We start from the raw sequence: 13,837 nt of genomic DNA on the forward strand, positions 1-13,837 counted from the left end.
CATTATTTCAAAAAACATATGTATTGAGTTCCAGTTGTGCATTGTGTTAGGAATATACATATGATGAAAGATAATTCTTGCCCTCAAAGAGTTTACACCCTAGGATAGCATGCACTATGGGAAAATGCAACTTCAAACACACTCGAATAAAACCAAACCTTGTTAAGGCTGTCCAGCTATCTCCAAATATATTTAATCATGCATCAATATCAGTAAATTTATATACTGTTTTTATGTTATGTGTATATCTATGTACTTATGACATAAATAATCTCCTACTCTGATAACAATGTACATAAACATCTTCAAATATGGGCATTAAATAGGATGATATAAAAAACATATTTTAATATATGTGTTGTATATATGTTATATAAGAAAAATATGTTATCAAAATAATTACCATTAGTCAAAATGATGGCATAATTTCAAAATCTGTTTCTAAGTTTAGTTTAAAAAATACTTGGTTGCAATTGCTACTTTAATCAAATTAAATCTCTCACAAAGGTACATAGATGTAATAGAAGATATAACCGTTTACTAGATTGCTAATCATGATACTTATTCATTTCTTCACATATTGATCTGTTCAACAGGTAGTTATTGGGTACCTACTACATGGCAGGCATTGTTTACAATGATGAGATCAGAACAATGAATACAATAGACAAAGTCATTGCCCTCAAGGATGGGAAAGAAAAGGCAGACATAAGGACTACTCTAAGAACATGTGCTAGCAAATGCTAACATGTAGCTCACAGAGGGGGGTAATGGTATATATATTCATGGTATACAAGTATAATCATAGTATATTTTTATGTATATACAGTTGACCCTTGAAGAACATGGGTTTGAACTGCAAGGGTCTACTTATACATGGATTTTTTTTTCAATAAATACATACTATGCTACTACATCTTCCAAAGTTGGTTGACTCCACAAATGTGGAATTACGGATATGGAGGGCCAACTGTCCAGTTAATAATGGGGATTTTGGACAGTTTGGAGAACAGACACCCTTAACCCCCTCATCTGTCCAAGGGTCAATGGTATAACAATATATATATGGCTAAAAGATTTTTTATTGGGGTTATTAGTAGCCATTTTAAATTTTAACTTGACAATACTTAATGTAGTTTTTATATTAGTAGACTTTACTTTCTAGAAGTTTTAGGTTCGTAGAACCACTGAGCAGATAGTGTAGCAAATTCCCAAATATCCTCCCTCTACACACATAGACAATTTGCCCTATTATTAACCTATTGTATCAATATAATACTTTGTTACAGTTAATGGACCAAAGTTGATACACTGCTACTAACTGAAGTCCACAGTGTACATTAAGGTTCACTCTATGACCCACAGTTCTATGGGTGTTGACAAATGCAAGACATGTATTCATCATTACAGTATCACACAGATGGTTTCATCACCTTAAAAATTCCCTGTGTTTCACTTATTCATCTGTCCTCACCTTCCTGTGAATTCCTAGTAACCACTTTTCTTTTTACTGTCTCTATAGTTTTAGCCTTTTTTTTAAAAGAATGCCATATAGTCGGGATCATGCAAGATGTAGTCTTTTTAGACTGGCTTCTTTCATTTAGCAATATGCATGTAAGTTTCCTCTGTATTTTTAATGGCTTAATATTTCATTTCTTTTATTTACTGAATAATATTCCATTGTATGGAACCACCACAGTTTGCCTATGAATTCACCTCTTGAAGGACATCTTGGTAAGTTACAGATTTTTGTGGTTATTAACAAAGTTGTGTGCAGGTTTTTGTATGGACATAAGTTTTCAATTCAACTGGGTCAATATATAGGCGTGTGATTGCTGGATCATATGGTAAAGACTGTATTTAGCTTTGTAAGAAACTACCAAACTTACAACATGACTGTACATTTCACATTCCCACCAGCAATGGGTTCTTTTTGCTCCATATTCTCACCAGCATTTGGTATTGTCAGATTTTGGGATTTTTAGCCATGATAATAGGTGTGTAGTGGTATCTCACTGTGGTTTTAATTTACAATTTCCTAGTGACATGTGATATTCACTGCTTTTCATACACTTATTTGACATCTGTATACCTTCTCTATTGAGATGTCTGTTCAGATCTTTTGTCCATTTTTAATCAGGTTATTTGTTTTCTTATTGTTGAATTTTAAAAGTTCTTTGTGTATTTGGATACAAATCCTTTAACAGATAGGTGTTTTGAAAATATCTTCTCCCAGTTTGTGGCTCATCTTTTAATTCTCTTAACAGTATATTTTAAACAGCGGACTTTTTTTTTTTTTTTTTTTTGAGGTACACGGGCCTCTCACTGTTGTGGCCTCTCCCGTTGTGGAGTACAGGCTCTGGACGTGCAGGCTCAGCGGCCATGGCTCACAGGCCCAGCCGCTCCACAGCATGTGGGATCTTCCCAGACTGGGGCATGAACCCGCCATGAACCTGCATCAGCAGGCAGACTCTCAACCACTGCACCACCAGGGAAGCCCAACAGCAGACATTTTTAATTTTAACAAAATCCAAGTTATTTTTTTCTTTCATGAACCATGCTTTTGGTACCTAAAATTTAATCTCCATATCTACAATCACCTACATTTTCTCCTATGTTATCTTTGGTGGCATGGCAAAAAAAAAAAAAAAAAAAAAAAAAAAGAAGAAGAAAGAAATGACATCTTAACAATATTGAGTCTTCCTGTCCATAAACATGAAATATCTCTCCATTTATGTAGATATTTTTTTCTTTTCTTTCATCAGAGATTGTAATCTTCCTCATACAGATCCTGTACATATTGTTAGTTTTATACTTGTGTATTTCTTTGTCTTGTTGTTCTTGTTGCTAATGTAAATGGTACTGTGTTTTACTTTAAAATTCCAACTGTTTCTTTCTGGTGTATAGGAAAGCTAATGGCTCTTGTATCAATATATTACCCTTGTATCCTGTAACCCTGCTGTAATTGCTAATTAGTTCTAAGAGTTTGTTGTTGTTTTTGTTTTGTTTTGTTTTTGTCAATTCCTTAGGACTTCCTACATATACAGCCATGTCATCTGTAAATTAAGAAAGTTTTGTTTCTTCCCTCCCAATTTGTATACACTTTATTTCCTTTTCTTGTCTCATTACATTAGCTAGACCTGCCAGTATTTACCAATTGAATGGAAGTGGAGAAAAGGGACATACTTGCCTTGTTCCTGATATTAGCAGAAAAGCTACCCATTAAGCTCACCATCCTTTCTCACCATTAAGTCTGATGTTAATTGTAGGGTTTTTTGTAGATGTTATCAAGTTGAAGAAGTTCCTCTCTATTACAAGTTTGATGAAATGTTTTATGAATGGATGTTGTATTTTTTAAATGCTTTTCTGCATTTTTTGATATGATCATGTGATTTTTCTTCTATGGCCTGTTGATGCAATAGATTATATACATTGATTTTGAATGTCAAACCAGTCTTGTATACCTAGACCAAATCTCATTTGGTCATAACATATAATTATTTTTATATGTTGTTGGATTCAAGTTGCTAATGTTTCTGAAAATTTTTGCAGCTACTTTTATCAGAGATATTTATCTATAGTTTTTCTTTCTTATGTCATTGTCTGGTTTTGGTGTTAGGGAAATGTTTGTCATAAAAAATGAGTTAGGGTTTTTCCTTCTGTTTCTATTCTCCAGAAGAAATTATAGAATACTGGAATTATTTCTTTCTTAAGTGTTTGGTAGCTTTCACCAGTGAACCCATCTGAGCATGTTGCTTTCTTTTTGGAAAGTTGATTATTTATTCAATTTCTTTAATTTATATAGGCTTGGTTAGCAGATCCATTTCTCTTTGTGGGCTTTTTGGTCATGTATGTCTTTCAATAAATTGATACATTTCATCTAGCTTATCAGATTTGTGGGCATAAGAGTTGTTCATCATATTCCTTTATTTTCATTTTAATATCTGTAGGGTCAGTAGTGACAGCCCTCTTATTTCTGATAATGGGAATTTGTGTCTCCTCTCTTTTTTTCCTGGCTAGCCTGGCTAGAGGTTTACCGATTGTAATGATGTTGTCAAAGAACCAAGTTTCAGTTTTGTTGATTTTCTCTATTGATTTCCTGTTTTCAATGTCATTGATTTCTCTTCTAATTTTTATTATTTTTCTTTTTCTGCTTGTTTTAGGGTTACATTGTCCTTCCTTCCTAGCTTCCTAAACTGGAAGAATAGATAATTAAATTTAGATTTTTCTTCTTTTCTAATGTATACATTCAATGCTATAAATTTCTCTCTGAACACTACTTTTGCTGTATCTCACACTGTGATCAATTTATTTTTATTTCACAATTTATTTTTTTCTCTTAAGACTTCTTGTTCTTTGACCCATGTGTTGTTTAGAAGCATGTGACTTAATCCTCAACTATTTTAAGATTTTTCATCTATATTTCTGTTATTGATACCTAGTTTAATTCCATTGTGGTCTGAAAGCATGCTCTATATGATATTTATTCCTCTAAGTTTGGTTAAGTTGTGTTTTATGGCTCAAAATATGGTTGCTTGGTGAATATTACACGAGAGCTTGAGAAGAGTACATATTCTACTGTTTTAGGATGAAATATCTTCTAAATAACAGTTAGATACAGTTGAATTATGGTGCTGTTCTATGTACTTACTGATTTTCTGCCTGCTGGATCTGTCAGTCACTTTTAGAGGAGCATTGAAGTCTCCAATTATAATAGTGGGTGTTTCTATTTCTCCTTGAAATTCTATCAGTTTTTGTCTCACATATTTTGATGCTCAGTTGTTAGTCACATAAACATGAAGGATTGCTATTTCCTCTTGGAGGATTGACCCTTTTATCATAATGTAATGACCCTCTTTATCCCTGATAAGTTTTCTTGCTCTGAAGTATGCTTTGTCTGAAGTTAATAAAGGTACTTCAGCTTTCTTTTGATTAGTGTTTGTATGGTATATCTTTCTCAGTCCCTTTGCTTTTAATCTTTCTGTGTCTTTACATTTAAAATGGTTTTACTGAAGACAAAATATAATTGAGTATTCCTTTATCCACTGACAGTTTTTATCTTTTAATTTGTTTATTTAGGTGATTTACATTCAAAGTGACTATTGATATAGTTTACTGATGTAGTTGGATTATATCTACCATATTTGTAACATTTTTCTATTCACTGCTTTGTTCTTTTTTTATTTTATGCCTTCCACTGTTTTTCTGCCTTTTCTGGTTTTAACTGAGTCTTCTATATAGTCTTATATGATATTCTCTCCTTGCATATCAATTATACTTCTTTTTAAAATTTATTCGTGCAATACACATATACATTAACAACTAATCCAAGTCCACTTTCAAGTAACACTATACCATGTCACAGTAGTGTAAGTACTTATAACATTCCCAAATCCTCCCTCCCATCTCATATGACACAGCTTTTATTTATTTCAGTTATTCTTAAGCCAAAATCACCAAATACATTCTTACTATTATTACTCTGAAAAATTATTATCTGTTAGAGTAATTAAGAATAAGAAAATATTTTATTTTATTTTCATTTATTCCTTCTCTAACCCTCTTCCTTTCTTTATGTAGATCTGAGTTTCTGAGCTATATAATTTTCCTTCTCTCTGAAGAACTTCTTTTAACATTTCTTACATGACATGTCTGTTGGCAAAAAATTCCTTTAGTTTTTTTTTTGTTTGTTTCTCCATACATTTCAAAGGATAATTTCACTGGTACAGAATTCTGTGTTGGATTTATTCAATAGTTAAAAATTTTACTTGACACTCTTCTTGCTTGGGTGAGGTTTATGATGAGAAGTGTGATGTAATTATTATCTGTTCCTCTACAAGTAACGTGTTTTCTCCCCACCACTAGCTTCTTCAGTTTTTTCTTTGCCTTTAATTTTTTGCAGTTTGAACATGGTATGCCTAAATGTAATTATTTTCCCTTTGTTTGCTAAGTATACTGCTTGGTATTTTCTGAGCTTCCTAGATCTATATTTTGGTGTTTCTCATTAATTTTGGAAAATGTCTAGCTATTAGTAATTCAAATAGTTTTTCTTCTTTGTTCTCTCTTCTTCAGTTATTTGCATTATATATATATGACTTTTGTAATTTTTCCATGGTTTTTGGATATTCCCTTTTTTTTCCATTCTATTTTTTCTCTTTGTATTTGAAGTTAGGAAATTTGTGACACATCTTTTAGTTTGCCCAGCCTACTGACAATCCCTGTATAAGTATTCTTCTTTTCCATTTTATGTTTTTTCTAACATATTTTTAATTCTGTCTTAGAGTTTTCATTTCTCTGCTTACATTATCCATCTGCTCTTGCATGTGGTCTGCTCTTCCAAGTATAACACTTAATATATTAACCATAATTTTTTAAATTCCCTGTATGATAATTCCAGAATAGGTGTTATACCTGAATCTGGTTCTGACACTTGCTTTGTCTCTTCAAACTGTTTTTTCTCCTGTCTTTTAATATGCTTTGTAATTTTTTTGTTGAAATCTGAACATAATGTTTCTGGTTGTACTCACTGAGATAATGAGGCATTTAGTGTGAGGTTTTATGTTAATTTGGCTAGAAGCTGAGCTATGTTTAATATTTGCCATAGCTGTAGGCTTCATTTCCTTTAGTTTTCTTCTTTATTCTTCATTTATATCTTGGGGTTCCCTAAGAAATCCTTCTTAAATAGAGCATGTGTCTTGCAGCTCTCTCCCTTGTACTCCCCTGTTATGCTGAAGCCCTGTTGATGTAGTGTGTAATGTGAGGAAGGAGAAGCATTCTTTAATCTTCTGATTAAATCTCAGTTTTTTAATTGGCCTGAGTCCCTGGGCTGTGACCTTCAGAAGAATTCCTTAGACCTTTTATTTTTCCTTCTATTAGGTGGAACAGGAAGGCTAGTGTCCTGGAGTTATTTAATTGTCACTTTCTCAAGCCAGATAAGACCCTGACTGGAATGGTAGGTGTTTTTACTGGAGAATGCCCTAGAAGTATTTCAAAGTTGACAGTTTTCACCTCTATCTGCCTAACACAAGAATAGATTTTTTTCCAATCTTCATTTTTGAGAAACCAATGAAATTCTTAGAGGTAAAACTCATGAGTGTGGGAACTCCCTCTTAAAACTCAATCCCCCAAACTCTTTAACTTCCTAACTAGTCCAAGTTAAGCCTCCAGCAATTCATCAAATTGCCATTTAAATTCTCTTATCAGTTACTGGCTGTAGGGATAAGGTGTCTGCAGTTGTCACTCTCTGTATTTACCTGTCTCTCTAGATTTGAGTGTGGTGGTTTTCCCTGTAACCTCATTTCTGAGGTGGGTCTAAGAAAAGTCATTGAATTTCAGTTTGCTCAGCTTTTTTCTTACTGTAAGGTCAGTAGATATAGCTTCCAAGATTTTTACCTGTTCATATTTAAAACTGGGTATGTATATTCTGTACACTTGACTTTGTTTTAATTCCACAACAGTATATAAAAGCACTGTTTTTTTGTTTGTTTGTTTGTTTTATCATCTTTACTTACAAACCTTCTTTTACCACTTTTGAGCTTATCTGTTTTCATCTAAATTAAAGAAAAATTTTCCCTAATGCTAAGTTGCAATTCTCTTTTTAAGAGACTCATAACTATTTATTGAACAGCTTCTAATACTCCTCGGGCAAGAAGTGTATTATATAATATCTTAGGTTGGTTCTAGGCTTAAATTTCTGTTTTATGGTATAAGAATCTAATCTGGACTCAAAATAGATGACATTAACAAATTACTATAATGCGTAAAATATTTAATTTTCTTCTTTTATGGCATTAAAAACTAAGGATATTACAGTCTTTTTCACTTACGAGTGCATCTGAACTGTATCATTAAGAACATTTAATACTTCTTAAGCCTGTATTTAGCTTGTCAATTATTCATTATTAATCCCTCAGAATATAGTTTTTTTTTTTTTTTTTTTTTTTTTTTTTTTGCGGTACGCGGGCCTCTCACTGTTGTGGCCTCTCCCGTTGCTGAGCACAGGCTCTGGACGCGCAGGCTCAGCGGCCATGGCTCACGGGCCCAGCCGCTCTGAGGCATGTGGGATCTTCCCGGACCGGGGCACGAACCCGTGTCGCCTGCATCGGCAGGCAGACTCTCAACCACTGCGCCACCAGGGAAGCCCAGAATATAGTTTTTATAGTACTTATTCAAGTAGGTGGATTTTGCTGACCTTCAAACCTGACAATATCAGGCTTGCTCTCCAAATGTAATATATATTCCTACTTTAAGAAAGACACCTTTGTGGGATGTGGGGATGTCACCTGTTGAAGAGATATTTGATGTGAAGGTTTGTGATAGTTTCTATGGACATTATAATTAATAACAATAACTATAATAATAATAAAAAAACATAAGTTGATGACTATGTGTTGGGGAAGTTGACAATAGAATGTGTGCATATTGCCTCTGAAGAGGGTTTCGGGTCTCATCTGAATGTTATACTATTTGACAGTGCACCTCTGCCCTACCAAAATACACCTACCCATTAGCACGGGAATGATAGTCTTTAAATGAGATGATAAAGTAATTTCTTTCTGTTGCCTTAATCTATGTGCTAATGAGTTTGTATAATGTCTGGGTCCCTCAAAGCATTGTTATGCAGCACATAACTATTGTAGGAGGGAAAACAAGCACTTTCCATTTAAAAAAATAATAGTGAACTCCAACTGAAATGAAGATAAAATGAATCCCATTTTCTTCATAATTCTTGGGAACTGATGTTGTGGCACTCTATTTTATTTATTTATTTATTTTGGCAAATAGAAGGCATTTATTCATTTAAGAAATACACCCAGTCAATTATGCTGTGTGATTACAATTATGTAGAAGAAGCTGTGCAAATATACCTTTTTAAAATTTGTGTCATACCTTTTTAAAATTTGTAAATTTTTTTGATTGAAATATAGTTTATTTACAATGTTTTGGATGTACAGCAAGGTGATTCAGTTATACATATATATGTATATCTATTCTTTTTCAGATTCTTTTCCATTACTGGTTATTACAAGATATTGAATACAGTTCCTCTTGTCATAACTTTGCATGGTGACAGAGGGTAACTAGATTCAAAGTGGTGATCATATGGAAAAATATTGAGTCACTATGTTGTACACCTGAAAATAATATAATACTGTAAGTCTACAATACTTCAATTTAAAAAAAGACTTTCCTTAAGGAATGAAAATTGATACAAGTAAAAAAAAGAAAATATATAAAATAAAAATAAACAAAAACCTGGAGGGAGGGGTAATAAGCTCATCTTTAACATCAAGGATGTCATCAATATTGTTTTACATTGAAAAATACAGTTTAAATATCTACAACAAACACTTATTTTATAATCTTCCTCTTTTTTAACCTTAGAGGAAACTTTTAATCTTGTAACAAAACCCAGTAAATATCTTGTATGTGTTGTGGCATTTTCATGTTTCAGGTAATCTGTAGACTATGAGAGAACCTAAAATTTTACCTCTGAAAATAAAGTTTTATTCAGGAAGGCATGGTTTGCCTCGAGCACCTATGTAACAGACAGATAACATGTCCACAGTGAAATAAGAATGCAGTTAGAGAAAGTATCACTATAATTGAGAATACTATGCTCTATTCAGATAAAAAATACACCATCTTCTACTAACCTATTCAGATGCTGGAAAATTAGTTTTACTTGTCATCTGATTTACATGTGTGAAATACTGTGCTTTACCTCACCATCATATGTTCACTATACATTTTGGATTAATGGCTGTATATTTAGAATTAACTTAAATGGAAAATAAAAAAAAAAGAATGTCTGATAAGATTACCAAGCAATTCCTGAAAATGGCAGCATGGCTCATTTAAAAAGAATGGTAAGAAGGAGAAAAATGAGGAAGAGGAAGAAAAACAGGAAATAAGTATATTGTTAATATACTGAAATAATAAAAATATACAGAAGGCCATTTTTTTTAAATGTGGATGAAAGATTAATGTGTGTATGATAGGTTTCTAGTTGTTACTGTTCCCAATCCTGTTAATGGATTGTTTCTGCTGTATTGAATCCTATGTGCTTTGAAGCAGGTGTGTACCAAATTGTCTTTTGTCCCAGTAATAATCACTTACTGAACACCTACCTCTCCTTCATCTATTCAAGTTACTGCAAACGTTTTCATCCCATGCATCATACAGTTCTATCTTAAGAGTTCTAAGATATCTATGTTGACCCTACACATTTTGACATTGCTTTAGATAATACAATGTCAAAACTTGAAGGTGTTTGACCCTATTGATTGCTGGGTGATAGTTATATCCCTTTGACCTAAAATTCTATTATAATATAAACTAAGAGAGGCACATGATAATAAATTATAACATTGCTTCTTGTGTAAACACAAACTTTTTAGCCCTATAGACTGGCCCTTCCATAGGGTGTGTGTCTTCATATTACATTTTGCAATTTTCTTCCTTACTTGTAATTCCCTTGGGGGGGCTTCCCTGGTGGTGCAGTGGTTAAGAATTCACCTGTCAATGCAGGGGACACAGGTTTGATCCCAGGCCCATGAAGATCCCACATGCCACAGAGCAACTAAGCCCTTGTACCACAACTACTGAGCGTGTGCTCTAAAGCCCGTGTGCCGCAGCTACTGAGACCATGTGCCACAACTACTGAAGCCCGCATGCCTAGAACCTATGCTGTGCAACAAGAGAAGCCACCACAATGAGAAGCCTGCACGCTGCAACGAAGAGTAGCCCCTGCTCGTGGCAGCTAAAGAAAGCCCACAAGCCCGCGTGCAGCAATGAAGACCCAATGCAGCCACTGAATACATACATACACACATACATAAATAAAATAAATTCCCTTGATGAGCTATGTTTTACATGGTAGAGAATACTCTTGAAACTAGACCCTTGGAATATCATTCTGTTGTTTAAAGAGTGTATTCATGCTTTTCCTACTTAATATCTTAAAGAAACAAAATATCTTTTTTCTTTTTTTTTTTTTTTTTTTGTATTTTGCCAGTAGCCTAGCAAAATTCTGGGCAAAGTAGACATTTAGTAGTAGGTGAACATTAATTGAATTGAATTCTAGTAAAAACTGATCTCTAGTTTCTCCGAAATACATAGCTTCCAATTCTCTAAATCAACTTACAATAATTTATGAACATTGCATTTCCCTACTCAAACTCTAGGTTTCCTGGAAAGAATCACGCCATACTCCCCTGAATCCCACAATAGTACCAGCACTATACCTTGAACATAATAGGCATTTAATTTCTGTTAAATAAATTAATAAACATACATGGCAGATCAGCATCTGATAGCTGAATTTAACAGTAATATACATACACTCACATAAATGTTTAACTGCTGTGTAATAACTCTCCTTTCTGGCCAGAAGCTGGAACCAAGAATTGCCCCATAAAGTCCCAGCTTACAAGAACCTTACAATAGTAGGCCTACCAATTATATAAGGACATTTGTCTCTGAACAGATAACCAGGAAGGAATGTATGAGAAGAAGTTCCTTATGATGGATAATTCATGTCAAAAAATTGCGTCTTTCAGTTCCAATAAAATGATAATCAGACATAGAGAGGGGAAAATGGAAGTAAGTGTGTGTAGTAGAAATAAAACCCTTGTTTGGAGTGACTATGTACTCACTTTCTGTAATTAATTCTTTACCTATAAAATTATAGAATTATCATGAACAAGGGTCTACTAATTAAGCCCTATGGGCCAAAGCTCATCTGGTGCCTATTTTATAAATAAAATGTATTGGTATATAGCCACACTCACATATATAAATTGTCTAGGTATGCTTTCACTATAGCAGCAGAGTTGAAAATTTGCAACAGAGATCACATGGCTCAAAAGCTTAAAATATTCTCTGGCTCTACAGAAGAAATGTACCAACTGCTTATCATGAGAATCAAATGAAATAATGCATATTTATTCCTTAACACAGTTTAGTGCATAGTATATCTTTAAGAATTATTATATGTATGTATGTATCTATCTATCTATAGATATGCATATATATACTAGAAGTTTATTACATATATATAATATTAGAAGTTTAGAAAATATTTCCTAATATTCATTACAATCTGGTTTTGTGCTAGATTAAGTTTATCGTTTAAGGCTGTTCTCTCCAATAAGGCAGCCACTAACCACAGGTGACTATTTAAATTTAAAATAATTAAACAAAATTTAAAGTTCAGTTTCTTAGGTGCACTAGCCAAACTTTTTGTTGAAAAGCCACATGTGGCTAGTGGCTACTTATTGGAGAGAGCAGATACAGAAAATTTCTATCAACTTAGAAAGTTCTATTGGCCAGCTCTGTTCTAAGCTCTTAAAACTGACTAAAAATGTCTGTTGAGGATTTTTTCCTACTAAAATCTATTTCCTCTTGGCATTATGTGAGGGATTTAAAGGCATTACAATAAACTAATAAAATAGCATGACTTATTTTAAAATAGAGGTTAAAATATATGTCTTTCTGGTAGAACATTTATAAATATCTAAAAACTAGAGATTTAAATGTACATAGAGAAAATACAAATATGTGATTAAGACCTATTGGTCTCTTTCTCTCTGAAAGAGAGAAAGAAAAAGAGAGATTGGTTTGCATGATGATTACAGTCCTCCTGGCTAGAGAACGATAGAGTGCACATTGGAATACAGACCCTAACGTAGCAGTTCTCAAGCGTGATGCTTGGTCTCAACATTGGTCACACTCAGGAATCACCTGGAGTGCTAGTGAGGCCTGAGTCCTACCCCCCAGAGATTCTGACTAAATTGGCTTGGGATACAGCCAGTGCATCAGGACTTTTAATAGCTCTCCAGTTGTTTCTAATAGCAAAATTTTAGAACCACCACTATAGAAAATGGGGCCCCAGGTTAAACCTACAGATGTGAGGCCCAGGTATTCATATTTTTTTAAAATACTCAGATGATTCTGATGATTGATTGAAAGTATATTATGATAAAAGCATGGTAGCAAATTCTATAAATCATTGTTACAATGGGGAAAAAATAAGAATCAAAAGAGAACATCTAGCTACTGTGTACTTCAAATAAAAATGAGGTATTCTAGAGCAGTGGATCTCAAAGTGTGGTTGCCAAGGCCAGCAGCAGTAGCATCAGATGTGAGACCTGTTAGAAATACAGGGTCCTGGGTTGCACGTCAGGCCCTACTATATCAGAAGCTCTCTCAACAACCCTGCCTGCTGTGAAGTTTGACACCAACTCCAATTTGAGAACTAGTACCCCAGATGCAGAGTGGTGTACTCAGGCAGCCTGAGCAGTATTTTTTATTTTTATTTCCAGATTATAAAATCAAAAGAAAACTATTTTTATATTGCTACCACTTTAAAATCACCAATATGCCTATTTATATGCACACATACTATACAGACTTATATTATACCAGCATATTATAATTATGCATGATGCTTTAATCTAGTATCATTTGCCAAGCTAGAGTTTGGTCATTTGAAACACAATGATGTAAACTTTGTGCGTGTCCTTTGCACCATCATAGCATCCAGTAGCTCAAACCAGATAAATTATAGCTCTAATCTGCAAATAAATATTTATATTTGGACTTAAAAATCTCTTGGTGCTATTGAAGTAGTAAAGTGCACACATTTGAATAAAATGACAAGATCAATTATGCAACATTTGAATCTCAGTTACCTTGGTATTGAGCAAAATCATTTTTTAAAAATTTTTAATTTATTTTTTTATACAGCAGTTTCTTATTAGTCATCAATTTTATACACATCAGTGTATACATGTCAATCCCAATTGCCCAGTTCATCACCAACCACCACCACCCA

At 33.5% G+C, this 13,837-nt stretch overlaps 1 protein-coding gene across 1 annotated transcript in view; it reads left to right on the forward strand.

Annotated features, from left to right (window-relative positions):
• Positions 1-13,837, forward strand: part of ZNF385D (zinc finger protein 385D) — a gene marked incomplete at its 5' end in the record, with an annotated part of 942,221 nt that overhangs the window by 457,730 nt on the left and 470,654 nt on the right. The gene's annotated exons all lie outside the window — the stretch shown is intronic.

The sequence above is a fragment of the Hyperoodon ampullatus genome (assembly GCF_949752795.1).
Source record: "Hyperoodon ampullatus genome assembly, chromosome: 5".
Classification (NCBI taxonomy): Eukaryota; Metazoa; Chordata; class Mammalia; order Artiodactyla; family Ziphiidae; genus Hyperoodon; species Hyperoodon ampullatus.